The sequence below is a fragment of the Cavia porcellus genome, unplaced genomic scaffold (assembly GCF_034190915.1).
Source record: "Cavia porcellus strain 051 isolate PalLab524CR breed Dunkin Hartley unplaced genomic scaffold, mCavPor4.1 scaffold_20, whole genome shotgun sequence".
NCBI classification, from domain to species: Eukaryota; Metazoa; Chordata; class Mammalia; order Rodentia; family Caviidae; genus Cavia; species Cavia porcellus.
In genome coordinates, this window is record NW_026947503.1 from 23,509,584 (window position 1) to 23,524,109 (window position 14,526).

The 14,526-nt window shown below is 37.1% G+C and overlaps 1 pseudogene; it reads right to left on the reverse strand.

Moving 5' to 3' along the window:
• Positions 1-14,289: 14,289 nt before the first annotated feature.
• The window catches only part of LOC100727416 (guanine nucleotide-binding protein G(I)/G(S)/G(O) subunit gamma-5B-like), a 39,579-nt pseudogene continuing 39,342 nt past the window's right edge, over positions 14,290-14,526 (reverse strand).

Here is a 14,526-nt window from a genome sequence, read left to right on the forward strand (position 1 = left end):
ATCTTAGTCATGATCTTGGGATCTGGAGATGCCTTTCACCACAGACGTTTTTAAAAGCTTTCCTGAAAGTGTTGCATGTGTAGAGACACAGGTTAGACTTCAGTTTCAATAAAGGAAAAACAACTATCTTGAAATGGGTCTGTTTGTAAGAAGAGTGTTTTAAATCAATGTTCAGGGAAAACTTGCAAAATGTTGTTACCTGATTTCTTTCTACATATGGTTCAATACACTGCTTATGGTTTCAAATTGAAAAAGGAACATTCATTTAGAAAGCTGCTTTCTTAGTACAACTAACATGCAACGTTAAAAATAAGCCAGTCCTTTAGACTTCTGGGTGATTCGATGTAAGAACTGGCGATCATAAGCTCTAAATATAATTAACCGATGCTTTGTTTTACTTTTGTTCTTTAACTGAGGCTTGAACTCACTGCCTTGCTCAGGTTAAGCAAGTGCTTTACCTTTGATCTACATCTCCAACTGGATGCTTTATTTTAAGTTACAAGTGCTAGATTGTCAATCCACAAATGAAGGATCATTTATGCACCCCTCAGTGAGCTCCGCACAGAACTAAGGCACAGAAAGTTTTGTGAGAATAATATTTCCTAAAACTGTGATGGTGAATCTTTTAAACATCAATTGCTAGGCTAGGGATTTAGCTCAGCAATACAAGTGCCTGCTTGGCAAATGCAAGGTCCTGAGTTCTATCCCCAGTACCAAAACAAAAAAAAATTAACTGCAGTCCAAAACCCACTTGTTTATCACAAAATGGCAATCCTACAATTAAACCTGAATATTGAGGTTTTAGTTTAGAGACAATAACTCATACATTAACATCTTTTGCATGAAAAAAGAAACACAATAATATACATGCATGCCATAGGTTTGCCACCACTGTCCTATCCAAACTTCCTGAGAGCTGTTTAGACCTTCATGCCCATTCTGCATGTTCACACCCTGTCTCAAGGAGCTTCTGATTTCACAAAGAAAGGACCTCCTGTTTATGCTGGTTCATTGCTTTAAGAACTAAAGATCTCACAACTACAACTACAAACATACTCAGCCACCTTATCTTTGAGAAAGGGGCCAAACACATCCACTAGAAAAAAGATAGCCTCTTTAATAAATTCTAAGTAACAAGACTTTAAGTTATACCACAAAGCTACTGTAATAAAATCAGCATAGTACTGGAATAAAAACACACCTGAAGATCAATGGAATAGGTTAGAAAGTACAACTACAACTACAAACACATTCAGCCACCTTATCTTTACTAAAGGGGCCAAACATGTCCACTGGAAGAAAGATAGTCTCTTCAATAAATGGTGTTGGAAAAATTGGCTCTTCAATAATGGACACAACTTGAGACCATACTCATAAGTGAAATAAATCAAACTTACATGTATAAATACCGTATAGTCTCCTTAGTGTAAGAAATGGTAAGAGTACATAAGATCTTATAGTAATCATGGTTCCCCATTATATTGCTTTGAAGTCTTATGATATTTTCATTCATTTGTTGGGATGGTTTTATTCTGTTTTGTTTGATTTTTTTATGTGTGATGGTATGAACAGCTACTTTGAAGAAAACAAGACATTATGGTAGCCATTGCTGATTTAATATCATCTTGCTTTGAAGTCCTACCATGCTTTTGTTCTCCTGTTTCCATTGGTTCTACCGTCTTGTGTCTTATTGGATTTTAATGTGTGTGATAGTATAAACAAATTTTTAAGAAAAATGAGATATTATGGTTACCATTTGTCATTATCAGTTATTTGGTTTTGAATACCCTGTAATACTTTCATTCTATGCATGGTTTTATACTATTTTGTTGTGTTTGATACTATTGTGTGTGAAGGTATGCTCAACTATTTCAAAGAAAGAGACATTATGGAACTACTATTGATATCTGGTTGTCTTGTTGTGGAGTGCTGTGTTGCTTGCATTGTTTTGTTCTGATTTGCTTTGTTCTGTTCTCCTTTGTTTTATTCTCTTTAAAATTAAAAAAAAGAACTAAAGATCTCAATTTCTTAAAAAAATAATAAAAAAATAAAATGATGAGTTTTGAGGAAGCTTTATCTAAATCAATTCACTGTAACACATAACCAATCATATCACAATATACACAAAATATATGCAGAGGTTTCAATTAAGACCAAAGTGTGACTTTGGGACAGGGACCGTTTGGCTGAAGCCAGGATGATCAGTTGGAATATATGATAGACACGCATGTTGGAATGACTTTTCCTTTCTCATACACTCATTCTTTGGGGAAGAATCTAGTGAGCAAAGCCAAGGAAGCTTAAAACTGAACACAGCTCTCCTGAAGTATTTAAGAACCACCTGGTCAGAGAGATTTAAAGGTGGTATGTGTTTTGTTCATGAACTTGAATTTCATTTTTTTATAACAGTATATCCTCTAGTCTTTCTTTATGCTTTTGAGCCAATTTCTTTAGGCCTCTTTTTAGAACATCACTAATGAGACCACAGACCATTTTAATATGTGTGCTTCTGGCAAGACAACTATGCTTCAGGGTAACTAAACAAACAGTTGACAGGTCATAGAATCTACTTTTTGCTGTGTAGTGGTTTGGCACTACTTGAGTATTGAACCAGGGCCTGGCACACACCTGGCAGGCTCTTAACCATAGAGCTACATCCCCAGCCCTTTCTTTAAAGTTTTGAGACAAGGTCTCCATAAGTCACCCAGGATGGCTAGTCTCAAATTTGCCATACTCCTGCCTCTGTTTCCTAAGAAGCGGGAACTACAGGCTCGTACCATCACAACTAGCTGAGTCTGTTTTATTTATATCAAATCAAGGACCCTATTCTCTTCAAAAAGTAACACTGTCTTGTATTTACATTACAATTTATATTTTTTTAAAAATGAACTCTAGAGCCAGGCATAGTGGTGCACTTCTGTAATCCTAGCACTCAGGAGGCTGAGGCAGGAGGATCGTTGCAAGTTTGAGACCAGCCTAGGCTACAAAGTGAGCCCAAGGCCAGCCTAAACTGCATAGTGAGACCTTGTCTCAAAAAGGCCAAAAAAAAAGAATTAACTCTAGCTGGTGCACTCATGACTATAATTCTAGCACTTGGGCTGAAGCAGAAGAAAAACCCAAGTTTGAGGCCGGCCTGCTCTATATAAATAGTTCAAGACCAGCCTGAACTACATAATGAGATCCCATCTCAAAAACCAAAATAAAAACAAAAGTATTATTTGCCCTACATAATCTCACTGGACACTTATAACAACCTCGCATGGTAAGCGAGGTCATATTTAGCTGAGAAGACCGAGGTTTAGGCAGGAAAGCACAGAACTCAGTCTAAGCTCAGGCCTCCCAACTCCTAGTCCAGAGATGTCTATGTTCTATCAAACTGATTCTCAAAGTTCAGTGAAGCCCTCTGTATGAAAGCTTACAATACTTCTTCCGTTCTAGGTAGCTTATTTGGAGTTTGTGTCTGCATTCCTATAAGAAAAACCAGCTCTTTGTCCAAAAATGAGCAGGATATAAGTAGTAAAAGTAGCAACACTGTTATATTAATTAGTTATTCTTTTAAATGTCAGACCATAGACAAGAATTCTAACTTATGATTAAAATATAAATATTAGTAATTTAAGAATATAACAGTTGGGTTATATACTCTAATATTCTGATCACATTAGGATGTTTGTAGAGACTTAGAACAATACCTTGTAATTCTAAATTTGGAATGTGGTGATGGTGACAAGGCTGTTAGATTTAAATTGAGTAAAAGTTTACTGTCTCAAAATAAGACAAAAAGGGCTGGGAATGCAGCTCAGTGGTTGAACAGTCCCCACTCCATGATTTAATTACCAGTAACACACACATACACACACACACAAGATAGGCCACATTTAAAACTCACCTCATAAATTATACATCAATGAGGTTGTTTAAACCGTTATAGACTAAACTGTGTTCCCTCAAAACTCCCATGCTGAAGTCCTAATTCTCAGTACCTGAAATGTATTTGGGGATAGGGCTTTTAAAGAGATGACAGAATTTAAACGAGGTCAGTGGGTGATCTGTAGCCCAATGTGATTGATGTCCTTGTAAGGAAAGATTTGGACTCAGGTAGAGAGGGCAGGTCAAATGAAGGCATAAGGACAAGATGGCCAAGGAAAAAAGCCCTAGAACAAATCAATCCTTCCAAAACCTTAACCTCAGATTTCTAATTGTTCTGTTATTCAAACCATCAAGTCTGTAATTAATACACCCTCCCAAACACTCACGCATGTACACACATAGCTAATATCATGCTATCTAACACAAGCTGCATAGAAACCTGCCTTGAACCACTACTGACATTTGTACTCCTCTGAGCTTCTTTTTTTTCCATCAAAAATTTATACTTAAGACTTCCGGGAGAACATGGCGGACAGATAACAGCAACTACCTGAGGCTCTCTGAAAGACTCGGCTCAGAAGCCAGGAATGGTGCGGACTAAGGAGACATAAGCAGGTGGAGATATGCTCTGCTGACTCAGGAACGAACTGGGCTGAGAGAAGCCAACTTGGAATGCAGTCCTGGTGCTAAAACAGGAACAGAAAAGACTCGGTGTGGAGGCTGGAACCGCGCCATTGTAAGCCGCGATTTGGGTTTCCCGCCGTGCGGCGGCTGGCTGCCTCTACAGCGGCTCGGCAAGGAGAGAGACGCGCAGAAGCTCTGAGAACGGCAATCTGCGAACGGCAAGGAGGCGTGCACTGACTTGTGGTGAGGTGAGTGAGAGAAACTGACACTCTACCACAGTTTGACTCCAGCAGAGGACTTTCTGGGCCCAAGCAGTCCTGCGGGAGCAGGGCGCGGTGGCGACTCCTGCCACACATTCCCCTCTCGGGCGGGATTGGTGAAAAGTGCCTGGCCTGCATGACGCTGCCGGCGGACCTGGTAGACTGTCCCAACCCAGATCCCAGAGCCTGACGGTGGCTGGGAGGGGAGACGCGTAGGCTGCCTGGTCCGTAACTCCCTGGTGCGCAGCGGTGAGTGGGAACACCTAGCTGGCGCAATTCGATCAGGCTGTGGCTGACTGGGAGAGAAGCTGGGCCTCTTATATAAGCTTGCATATATAAGGAACAGAGAAGAACAGGCAGAATGGGAAGAGGCAGCAACAAGAAAGGCTCCTCGGCCCCCAATTCTGAGAAACAGGCAATAGCAGACACCGCACCAATACACATAAGGCACTATATAGAGAGCCTCATAGACCAATTCAGGAATGAAGTTATCAATGACCTGAAGCTAGAAGTATGCAGAATAGTTAGAGAAATGCTAAGTACCACCCAAGAAAAAACAGGTGGTGGAATGGAAGAACAGAAAAAAAGGGGAGAATTGTTGGATGGAGAAAACAGAGAAAGCATAGAATACGTGAAGCAGGTTCAAAGGGACTACCAAGATACTAAGAAGTCTATAGAAGACTGGCATAACAGCTTGAAAGAAACTAAGGACAGACTATCTGAACTGGAGGGCAGACTTGTAATATGGGAGAATGAAATGAAAACTTCTTAAAAATAACAAAGAAACAAACAGCAATAATACAAAGACAAGAAGATGATAAGAGGATCCATAACTTAAGGATTAAGAACATAAAAGAAGAAGTAGGGACACAAACAAGTGAACTACAAAAGCTACTCACAGAAATAATCCAGGAGAATTTTCCTAATTTAGCAAAGGGTAAAGATACTCAGATGTATGAGGCATACAGGACCCCAGCTACCTACAACCCAAACAGAGCAACACCCAGGCATATAATAATAAAAATTCCAGAAATTCAATACAAGAACAGAATATTAAAAGCTGTGAGAGACAAGAAACAGACCACTTACAAGGGAACACCCATTAGAATTACAGCAGATTTCTCTGCACAAACCATCAAATCACGAAGAGCGTGGGGGGAAATAATTCAAGCATTGAAAGATAATAATCTCCAGCCAAGATTGAGATATCCTGCACAACTGTCCCTGGAAATTGATGGAAAAACAAGGTGCTTCCAGGATAAAGAGGAACTGGGGGAATTTGCAACCACCAATTCAACTCTACAGAGAGTATTGCAGGATATTCTAAAAAAAGAAAAATACAAAGAATCCAGAAATAATGGCAGAGAGGCCACAGCGAATGGAGCAGAGAACAAAATGAAGAAGACAAACTGACAGCTACTGACAGAAAAAGAGCTCAACAGAAATGAGGCAGAGAAGATTGGATGATAGGAACAGCTATTTTGGAGAAAATGACATCTTAATAGGTAATACTGATTTAGTATCATCTTGTTTTGAAGTCTCATCTAGCTTTTGTCCTTCTGTCTCCAATGGTCTAAATAGGCTGTATCTTATTGGATTTTATTATGTATGATAGTATAAGCAAAAACCTTTTAAAGACAAGGAGATTATACAGAAACCATTGTTCATTTTCTGTTAGTCGATTCTAAATACTCTGTAATGCTGTCATTCTCTTGAATGGTTTTACATTGTTTTGATATACTTAATGCTACAGTATACGAAGTTGTACTCAAGGATTTCAAAGAAAGAAACAATATGGTAACTACTTTTAGGTTAGGATTATCTGGTGGTGAAACACTATTCTGCTTAAATGGTTATGTTTTGATCTGCGCTGTTTCGTTGTTATGCCCTCTTTTATCTCAATCTCTACTCCATTATTTACTTTTTTATCTTTATCCTTTTAATTAAAGAAAAAAAATAGCAGGATATATTATAGTAACCCACTTTGACTTTTCATTACCTTGATTTAAAGCCCTGTATTACTCTCACCATCTGGTTTTTAACTGATGTTCCCCTATTCTGTTTTGCTGGATAGTATCAGGTTTGAAAGTTTAGGCATCAGCTGTGAAGATAATGAGATTCATTATAACGCCTATTCTCGTTGACTTTTATCTACTTTTGAAGACCTACAATGTCTCCAATGTTTTGGTTTTGTCGGTTTTATTCTTTACTGTTTTGTTCAATTGTATTATAACTAATGATATAGGCAATTCTATTAGAGATAGCGGGAGGCATTATGGTAACCATTGTTGATCACCTTGTATTATGTTTTTACATTATCTATAATGTCCACCCTTTTGACTTGACCGATTCTGTTCTGTTATGTCACATTTGGTTTTACTCTCTTCCAAAAAAGCAATAAGAACCGTGGGAGCAATGAAACCCAAAATGTGTAATAGTCATGGTACAAAAGAGAGGAAAAGAAAGTGCTCCAAACTATATAACTGCATGTATATTTAAGTGTATAAGATAGAAAATGATATCACAGAGTTTTATTGGATCAATGAACAGAACTGTTTGCAGTATCATTGATGGAATGTCCACTTTACAAGCTTTAATTTTTGTGACTTGAACAATTATTTCTAAGATGACAATATGTAACCCATTAACTAGTGATTTCCCACTGTTCATTTTTTTTCTGTAAATCTGTATAACTTGTACCCTTTCCCTGCTTTTTTTTTCTTTTCTCCTTAAATAAAATTTTAAAAAAAAATGAAAAAAAAATTTATACTTAAATTCAATTGTATACACTTAACATTAACAATTTCAACTTCAATGATGAACTACCAGAATTCAACATATACTGCATAAAAGCCTACATAACTTTTTAAACTGCATAGTTTGACTCTATAAAAATACAAATAGACCAATTCCTTGGTGAATAATGATTGATTCAGAGTACTCACAGTCCTTGGTGGATATAATATACACTGGAAGCAATATCTGAGCACCTTTTACCTTATCAAGCCGTTATTATACATCGCTAGTCATATAGGACTCCCTAAAAAAGCTGAGCCACAGAAACTGAGGGTGTAATTTTTGGTATTTTGTCTATAAAAACTGTGTAGAATTTATGTAATTGGAAAGCATAGAAATCATAAAATAAAGCAAGCACTATTTATTATATTTATTATATTAGCAGTGAAAATTTTCCTTGTTTCAATTTCCTGCTTAATTTTGTTACTACAGTAACATAGTGCAACTCAATGAGATCTTAAAATTACAGAAAGCAGCGGGGGAGGTATTGTTTTGAGTCAGAAAAGTTTTGAGAAAAGTTACAAGCAGTGGCAGCAATTGGGAGGCCAGGGTTTCCTTCCCGTCTCTGTCTTCCAACCACCTGTTGACAAATTGGGATGCACAAGTGTGTTGTTGGCCCCTATTTGTAAAGTCACAGCTGTGAACAAAAACTTAATCTAATATAAAGAGGTATAAAAATCTAAGAAACTTAAATCTTAAAATCAGAAATACCACCTCCCAATTCTAGCAAAAATGCTTTGTTTTCTATAGGTTAGTGGTGGCAAACTTGCGACCCAAGCCACAGTCATTCATTCAGAGTATCATTGAAAGCTCTAAAAAGTTCACCATTGTTGATGTAGGCCAAGGAAGAAAAACTGTCCAATAGAAAGAATTAGATGCTTTGTAGAGAAAAACATGGCTAATCCACTGAAATGCTGGGTGGTGATCTTAAACCCAGAAGACTGCAGTCCTGATATTTCCTTTTGCTTCCTGATGCCTTTATTTTTATTATACATCCTAGAGTCATTCGGAGTCTGCAAAATTGGTGACATAAGAAGCCATTTGACTTTGAAGACAATCACTAGTGTGTTCCCCGAGGTTTGAAGATATTATCCCACTGTTGTAGCTCTCTTTTTTTGTCTCTGAAATGAAAATATGTAATAACTTCCAGAACCATTAAGGAAGTTTAATGAGACCCTGAACTTCTCAAATTCCAAAATCCTGGCTTTTAAATCTAATGTATGTCCTATGTTAGCTGCCTATGTATATATATTTTTTTTTCTTTAATATGTAATTAATACCATGAAAACTGCTGGCATTTCCTAGAACATGACAACCACATACATTCACTAAGTTTCAGATCATCTAACTCCACAGCATCCTTTAAACAGTTTCCTCACCTCTCCTCAGCTTTCTGGTAACCTGGATCAACAAGTATCAACTCAACGCTTACAAGATCAAGCCAAGAGATAGAAAAATTCAAATGTTAATTCTGATGTTAGACTAAAGTTCACTGTGCTTCAGGATAAATGACACCCAAACACAAACACTTATGCTTTTATGGTTATGAGAGTTAATGGCCAGACAAGGCAATAATTTTCGGTTTCTATGGAGCCTGCAAAGCAGTGTCAGTCAAGGGCCTGTCTTGCCATTCTGCCTTATTTCCCTAAGTTGATATCAGAGGGTCCTGTTTAAAAAAGATCATTGGTTTGCCACATTCAGGCATATATTTATGAACCAGGAATTTATTCTACATATAAAAAGAAACTGAGAGTTCCAACAGGTGAAATATGGGTTGAGAATAAGAGGGGAAAAAGGCATTATCCCAAGTCAAGCACCTGCATATTACTAAGAAAACTGCAGTGTTGAGCGGGTCTTTCAATGCATTATGACTCTGTGTAAAACAATCTATAATGATGCCTTTTATATATTAGCATTCAGGAAAAAAATCAGAAAACTCCACAATTTTTAATAAGAATTGAACAGGGCATGGAGGATGATGAATACAGCAGGGCAGAACCATTAGGAAGACAATGAATTTAATGTCTATTCCTGTGTCTGTCATGATGCATCGTCACTTGCTTAATCCCTATGTTTTGATTATATTTATCAGCATATAAAAATATTATCTATGCCTTAAAAATCACAAAATGAGTTTATAATCTTATAAAGTTCAATAAATAAATGTCAGCATAATTTGTAGAGCATTTACATGGCAAAAAAAATATAGTGTTTGTAACTATAAATTGAAAGTAAATCAAAAAAAAATTTTTTTAAGTACACCAAATATTATGCTCCCATGTGGGTAACTTTGGAGATAAGAAAAATATAAAAACAATTATGAAAGTTACAATTTCAGGAAGTGCACAGGAAAGTTCTGTTCAAGAATCAATTAACTGACATTAAAGATACTATAAAACATACCAAGCATGTTTGTATTTAAAAGACTATCTTAGGGGCTGGGGATTTAGCTCAACGGCATAAGCACCTGCCTTGCAAGCGCATGGTTGTGAGTTCGATCCCAGGTACTGATAAATATAAATAATAAATAAAATAGTATCTTAGTTACTTTTTTCATCACTGAGACACAGTACCCAAAACTCAAGTTAAAGGTGGAAAGGTTTATTTGGCTCACACTTTGTAGAGGTTTCAGTCCATAGTTGGCTGTCTCCAAGGCGTGGTGGCATGGCAGAGGGACATCACAGAGGAGAAACAGTTCATGGCAGAGAGAAGATAGTAAAGTGGGGAAGCAGCAGGCGCGTGACAGCAGTCCTCTTTCTGTTCCTAATGTTCCCTCCAGGCTGCGGTCTTAGGGCAGGTAGCACTTGTACCAGGGTAAGCCTCCTCATTGTCCACACCCAGAACTATTCCAACCAAACCAATTAGTGAACTAATTCAGTAATCACACTCTTCCCCCCAGCATCACACACTCTAGATCCAGCCACTTTTGTAACAGCCCCACCTATGACCACATGAGGCTTCGGGGGACACTTAGACACAAGCTACAATCAATAGAAAAATCATCTTTCTATTTGCAGGAAGTCTACTAGTTGTACTCTAGTAAACCTCAAGCAAAAGAACCTGTGAACTCCGTCCTTCAACAGGAAGTATCTTGGGTTCATTCAGGTTCTATTATCAGTTGGCTATCTTAACATTTAGAAAAAGATGTCAGTTATGACAGTGCTTTGATCACCACAGTCTACTCACACTAACTATATTAGTTTCCTATGGCTGCTATAAAAAGTACCGCAGACTTGGTGACTTAGTATCAACAAAAATTTATTTTCTCACAGTTTGGTAGGCTAGAGATCAGAAAACAAGAATTCAACAGGACCACATTCTTGAGGAATTTCCAGGAAAAATTCTTTCCTTACTTCTTTTGTAGCATTCTGGTGGCTGCCATGACCTTGACTTGTAGGCTATTAACTCTGTATCTGCTTCTGTTGTTACTTGGTATCCTCTCTGTGTGTCTGTGTTTTCATGAGATGCCCAACAAATGTCAGTCAGTGAATTTAGGGTCAAAGCTATCTAGCATGATCTCATCTTAACTTGAGTATATTCCCAAAGACTGTTTCCAAATAAAGTCATGTTCTGAGATTCTAGGTGAGTGTGAATATGGGGAATCTATTCAACTATGTCAACTAATAAATGATTTTAAAAAGACATTCTTTAGTAACCAAATATCTTCTGAGAAGCTGTAATTTTTTTAATATATGTGCTGTGTTTGGAGTGCAAATAGAAATATCTCAAATCATCCATTTAAAGTTTCTGAGGAATATAGTATTCTGAATGATCTTAAGTGTGACTGCTATTCACAAATCATTTGTTTTGTTCAAGTAAACTCTGCTAACTTAAAAAAAAGCCTTGATTCTCAGTTGATTGAAATCCTCTGTAAGCATCAGATAATTTCTCTTGCTCTGGGTACAGCAATACAGAGTGTTGCTCTTCACTTCCTTTTATTCCCAGTCTTTCTTCCCTTTTAAATCTAAAGATAGTTCCTTTTAAAAAAAAAAAAAACATTTTAGGCTGCTGGATAAATCTACCATACTTTCCATATGTTCTCAAACTTTGAGAACATGTCCTCAATTTATGTCTTTCTTTTTAGGGTGTAGTAAACTTTTTATCCTATATTCTGTCATCCTGCTATACACAAACTCATATAAAACTTGATGGGTTCGGTTATCTAAAAGTATCATAATAAAACAAATGATATAGCATCATTATTTTAAGACAAAAAGCAAAAACGTGATTAAAATGCAAATTTGAAGAAAGCAACACTTATGATTTCATATAAACAGTGATAATCAAATATTTTATATTCAGAGATTGACTTGTTTCGTATAAAGGTCTTTTTTTTAATTACATAAATTTGAGGCTTGGGCTTGAAGCATAAAAATGTTGTATTTCCCCCAAATAAGAAATACTGTGAATTTTTCACTTTAGTATTCATTTTATGGAAGTCCAGATGTGCTAGTCTTCTATGTCTCAGGCCTAAATATGTTGCTTAAAGACATTTGAGCCCCTAAAATAGGCAGAATTTTGAGGAGAGGGCAGATAGCCACTGGAGATTGAACCAGGGGCCTTCCTACATCCTCTGAGGTCCATTCCCAGTCAATTTTTTAAATGTATTTCTTTTATTCATTTAATCTTGAGACAGCGTCTCACTAAATCACTGCATTGCCCAGGTTGGGCTTGTACTTGTGCTCCTCCTGCCTCAGTTTCCCACAGTCCATGAATACAAGTGTCATTGAGCCAAGTTTTAGAAGGAAATATTTGAAATCACACACAAGTGTTGGATTCCCACCTCAGATTCATGAAGTGGAAGTCTTGACTGGGTCAGCTCAGGTTTTCACTAAAGACTGGTAAGTGTACTGTAGCAGAAAATGCCTCCCCCACCAGTCAGCACACTTCAGTTTGTTAGTTGCCCAGATAGTAAGTAGTTCCTGTTCCAGAGCCAGCTGCTCCTGGAATGCATAACTGGCCACTATGATGTACATTGTATAAGCCAGTCCCCAACTGATGGGCCATTCTGCCTCTGTGCTTCCTGCTTGCTTATCCAGTATAAGCCCTAGAACACCACCAGTCAGGGCCTGATATTCTTGGAATGATCCTGATCAGTGCCGGTCGATTAAATAAATCTGCCTCCAAATCGTGGGTGTCGTTTTGGTGTTTCTGCTTGCCATTGAATACTGCACCGAAAATTAAGAAAGTAAAGCAACACAGCACATGGTGCTTGCCCTAAACATTCAGTCAGTTCCTCAGATTCTGTTTACAAATGACTATCAGATTCTAAGTAACAAATTACTATTTAAACTTAACATTAAAGATACTTTTGCATCTAACTTTAAAGCTGTGCTTGAATGTGATAGTAAGCAACTGGGTGTGCCTAGAAGGAATCTGCTAGGTAGCTTTCTTGCCTACAAAGACAAAACAATTATATTAGCCTATTCTATCTTAAAAGGATCTTACCTAGAAAGACTCCCTAGCTGATACCTTGTGAGGTTTTACAGGAAAAAAGGCAAATTCAACTAGCTTTGGCTAAAATGTAAAACATTTTTTAATCTTTAGTGTTTAATCATTAGTGACATCTGTATGCTAGGTACTATAGTACAGACCTCTAATTCTAGCTACTTGGGAAAATAAAATAAGAAGATTCCAAGTTCCAGCCCAGCCTGCGCAATTTAGTGACTTATCAAGGTCCTACCTCAAAGTTTAAAAAAAAATAAAAATAAAAAGGATGGGGATGTGGGGTCAGTCAGGGGATTGAACTTGGTCCCCTATACCAAGTTCAATCCCAAACACCACCACCAAAAAAAAAAAAAAAAAATTACAGATATTTCTAACTAGCTCTTCTAGAACCCATATTTCAGTAGCAAGACACTAATATATTACCAAACAACATTTTGAAAGATATCACTCATTAAAACTTGCTCTTAGACAAGGAGTATAGCTCAGTGGTAGAGTATTTTTCAAAGCTGCCAAAAGCCTTTGATTCAGTTTCCACTACTGCCAAAATAAAAGAAGTGTTCTTTCTAAAACTTTCGTTATTTGCATTTACTAATTACATTAAACCGTGTGGGTTGTAGCAAGTATAATACAACTGCACTGAAATAGTCTAGATTTCATTTCTACCTGCCCCCAAGTCAGAGTTTAATTTTCCAGTTTGCTAAATTGACACCATGCTTGCTACATGGCAGTATCTCTTACTTTTTTACTTATATAACATACAATTTAAGTCTATGAAAAAGTGTCAATACAATACAGCAAAAAGCTGGTTAGTACCTTTTTCTCTGTTAGACAAATCTACATCACTGAAAAACATTTTGTAATACAAGGGATAATCAAAATATACCGTGGGTGCTTAAATTTTTTAAAAATTCTATTTTAATGAAATACACATTACCATTAATCCCCCTCAAAGTACTCTCCCTTACTATGTTTTTAAATTTTTTATTAATACATATTTGAAGCACATAATGATTATATTTATGACGAAGAAACACATCTGAATTGTTTTTTATTTGCTTGTTTAGACTCAGTATTCTATTACATGTTGGTACCAGTATATATAAAATACCCTCGTGAAACAGAAATTCATGAAAATTTAGAGAGGCAGATGTTAAGGACCGATAAAAATAGAAATTTCTTATGGCACATGTTAAGAAAACAGAAGTTTTTTGTACAGGCTTCAATTTTCTTTTTTCTGAATAGTCATCAGTTGGTTAAAAATGGTCTGGGGAACTCCCAAAAATTCATTTGACTATAAAAAGGAACAGACTTTTCTACACTCTGAAGAGATTTGTACTTGAGGATACTTCGATCAGCAGAGGGTCATGCTGAGCATTCTTCAGGCAGAACTGTTTTAAGTCTGCTGCTGCCTAAGAAACCTTCACGCAGTTGAGCACAGCCTGTAGCAGGAGCTGCCGAACCACTTTCAACACAGCGAAAACGCTGGAAAACCCAGACACAGCACACTCTGGGGCCAGGCGGACTGGGG